Raw genomic sequence first — 4,100 nt, forward strand, 5'->3', positions numbered from 1 at the left:
CTCCACTAGAAAATTTTCTTGGCCTGTCTCTACTCTCTTCACACAATATTTTTAGCAAAGTTTGGGTGTGTACATGAACAATTTTTGTTCCAACACATAAGTTCTCTATTAAACAAATAAAATCTAGTATACGAACAACAAAGCTATGCCCAAAAAAAAAATGAACAAAACACTGAAAAAATAATAATTAAGAATTAACATGAAAAAATACAAAAAAAGAAAATTATGTTAATGGGATTAACACGCTCTTCACAATCAAATAACTTTACATTTGGATGAATATGAAAAAAAAAAACCTCACGCCAAAGGTCTTTCTTAATTATTCACTATTTGTTGGCCCTTCGATTTTATGAGAAGATATGATTGGCGACTCCTTCACTTTATCATCAATGACAACATCAGTGAGCGCCACTTCGCCCTTCAGCTTTCTCTCAGCTATTTGTCTCTTGGTCGACTTGTAGTATGATGCATGTAATACTAATTGAGTCATGGAAAATAATAGGCCAAGACCATTGGGAATCTGCAACAACAAATTAAAGCCAGTATAAAAATTAATTAAATAGTTTTCTAAGATTATTCTACATTGCATGATCAATTAGTGTTTTAATTGAAGAAAATTAAAGTGAGAGAGATTTTATTTACTGTGATGTATAGATCAAAACGGATAAGAGCATAGATGGTCCAACAAAGCCCATTAAGAAATGATGCAACCGATAAGGAGAGAGGGATATACTCCACGCTCTTCGTTTGTATAACCATTTTCTGCACCACAGAAAATCGCACTAAAACATCAATAAAAATGCATGCATGTCTATGCAAAAAATATTTATGTATGTGCACGGTTTTACATACCATGACGGAGAGAGGAGCAAGATACATCATGATGCAGAAGATGACACATAGGATACCGACAACAAGAGAGCGTCAGTCATGTGTGTGGAAGAAGATGAGCACGATAATAGCGACAATGACGACGAATGCCAAGTCACCAAGAAAGAGTAGTTTTAATTTACCTCTCTCTCTCTAACTCTGCCTGGTTGAGGAGGAAGCCGACATTTTATAATTTTTTACACAGAGTTGAACCAAAAATATTAAAAGTAATTTCTCTGTTTATAAACTCTCATTGAGCTTTTTGTAGTTTATTATTATATTGCGTTCGTTTGCATTATCCACACGGGCATGAGTCAAAATTATAATTTATATAAAATAAAATGGTCTTAGCCGTTGAATTTGTTTGGGCGTGTACAACTTATGTAGTCATGCTCTAAAATCTGACGGCCATTAGGTGAATAAAATAATAGCCTTCCCATGATTTACAAACTGCCAAATTACTTAAATAATATATCCTTTCCATTTTTTTAACATTTAAAATTCTTGATGTTTAATTGCTTGTTTGAATGGTATTTTTTTCAAAGTATGAAATTTTGAAAAAAAAAAAAACACACAATCAAGTTTTTAATTAATTATATTAGGTTTACTTAATTATTTCGATAATATATTTTTCTGCCATAATCTCAAGCATATAAGATCTTCGAGAATCATCTATGATTTTCTTAATGCATTTTGCAATTTACTACTTATAAGGGCAGCTAGATAAATTTCTTCTTAAAGCCTTAGCTAAATCATTTGTCTATGGGTAGTCAATTTTAAATTAAGTTATGAATCTATCCATCTTTATACTTTAGATAGAATTGTATAAGAATGGTAGGGCTAATGGCTTATGGAAGATATTGAATATCATCTTTAGCAATCGGATGAATTTGAAAGGAATATCGGTGCAAAAATTATTTAATGAGTTAGTAATTTCATAATTTACTTATTGATGAGTGACAAACGAGTTGACAATGACAATGATTCAATTATATTTTAAGTGAGTTAATGACATTTGGTTATATGGCATAGGTTACAAGGAGGATCAATATGCCCAATTATATTTTTATATATCCCAATTCTCGAAAGACCAATTGACTTTGGTAGGGTGAAGCGAATTTTAAGGTTACTATAAGACTATGCATTGAATATGACATTGGTGACATGTGCAAATATGTCACTCTAAATCACAGACTATGTGCTAATCTGATAAAATTATGATGATCATAACCATCCTTAATTTTATTAATTGTATGATTAGTGTAATCATGGCGAACATCACATTAACATTTACATGGCATGTGAATAGGGTAGGGCTAATGACTTCTGGGATACATCGAGCATCATCTTTAATAATTGGATGACTTTAAAAGGAATAACGGTGCAAAAATTAGTGAATGAGTTAGTGATTCAATGATTTAACTTAGTGATGAGTGGCCAACAAGTTCGTAATGATCATAATGAGTCGATTACACTTCTTGTGGGTTAAAGAACCCATTCATCTTTGTGTCTTTATTTCTTCTTTGACTATTGTCTTTATTTAAGTGTTCTAGAGGAGACCATTTAGAGGAGGCCAGGTACCATTTCTTCATGATGCAAATTTTGTAAGAAGCTCGAGGACAAATTGAAGCTACGTTAAATGGATATTCACAATCGATATTTTTTTACTCTGACTTATGCATGATGGCAATGAATGCCTTATTACTCTTAATCAAGGCTGCCACCATAACTAATGAAGAATGTTGGTTGCAAAATAATTTGAGAGTGGAAGATGGTTAAGAGTAGAAACCATGGAAGCATAACGGGGATCCAAAGGGTCTTAAATTTGAGAGATTATGTGACTATCTCCTTAAATTTAACTTTTAACAAAAAGAAAGGTGGCATACTCGAAGCAGGTCCTATCAACATTAAATGTAGATCTTCTTAAAACTTTAAAATTTGTGTTAAATTTATTTTCTTTTAGTTTTTGAATTATTGATGTTATATTCATTAAATCCATAAATCAGAGATAGTCACATAATCTTCTTCATAAATGACAACCGAGGACTACTTTTATTTCACTTTTCATATGAGAGAAATGAACTAAGAAAATTAGATTGTTGAGGGAGATTGTAACCCCACTTCATGGGGAATCTTGTCATTATCAATAAGTATTTTAATACAAGCTCATTGCTTGATAAGAACTAGCTTGATCTAGTAGACTCCATGCATTCTTGCTTGAAGTGACTTCCACATTAAAGTTAGCGAATTTTGTATAAGCTTCAATGATTTTTTAGTCTAAGCTACCTATTGAAGTGATTGCCTCTCTTAATTTCATGTTCATCAATGAAAACCATCAATGTTGACTTATTAAAACTAACTTGAAAAATTAACTCCTCAACTACCCATTGGTGGGAAATTTTCAACAATTCCTTTGGTCAATTGAAAGTTGTAGTGTGAATATTGAAAATCTTCTTATAAGGGGCAAGTTTGTCACTTTACTTTATTAATCATCATTCCAGTGATCTTCTTTGAAGATGCTAGAAGCAGTAAATTATCATTTATATCACTCAAGGGTTTCTCAAGCAGATTAATATAACATTTAGCTGAAGAGGGAGTAGACAAAGTAATACACATGGAAGTCATTTAGTTGATCTTAATTTTTAATCTCTTAACAATCTCTTGCCTAACTTTAGTCCTCCTCTTGATCATATTAATTGATTTTTTTTTTTGCAAAGGGTTGGCAGAGTTTAGTCATAAGCTCCCCGATATAAACTCGACCAACCTAGAGGATTTTTCTCTCTCTTTCTCTCCATCCATTCATCAAATCACCCAAATCCCTTCACAAAAAACACTTCCCCACACCTCCTACACCATTAGAACAAATTTTTTTTTTCATCCATAACTTTCTCTCTCTAACCTAGAGAGAGAAAATTTTCTCTCTCTAGAATGAGAGTGAAATTTCTCCATGAATAGCTCCATCTCCACCCCAAGCATCTTCCCTCTCCACCATACCTCCAAATTCCTTCTTTAGAGAGAGAAAAAAATTACACTCTCTCTCTTTCTCTCTCCAAAATTGAGAAGGGAGGGATTTTTCTCAAAACCTACACCAAACCCTAAACCTAATTTTTTTATATCTCTCCATCCATTCATCAAATCACCCAAATCCCTTCACAAAAAACACTTCTCCACACCTCCTACACCATTAGAACAAAATTTTTTTTCATCCATAACTTTCTCTCTCTAACCTA

General features: G+C 32.5%; 1 pseudogene; it reads right to left on the reverse strand.

The window, feature by feature from the left end:
• Positions 1–319: 319 nt before the first annotated feature.
• On the reverse strand, positions 320–1,282 carry LOC110102272 (annotated as a pseudogene).
• Positions 1,283–4,100: the final 2,818 nt, after the last annotated feature.

This window comes from Dendrobium catenatum, unplaced genomic scaffold, assembly GCF_001605985.2.
Source record: "Dendrobium catenatum unplaced genomic scaffold, ASM160598v2 fragScaff_scaffold_1679, whole genome shotgun sequence".
Taxonomy (NCBI): Eukaryota; Viridiplantae; Streptophyta; class Magnoliopsida; order Asparagales; family Orchidaceae; genus Dendrobium; species Dendrobium catenatum.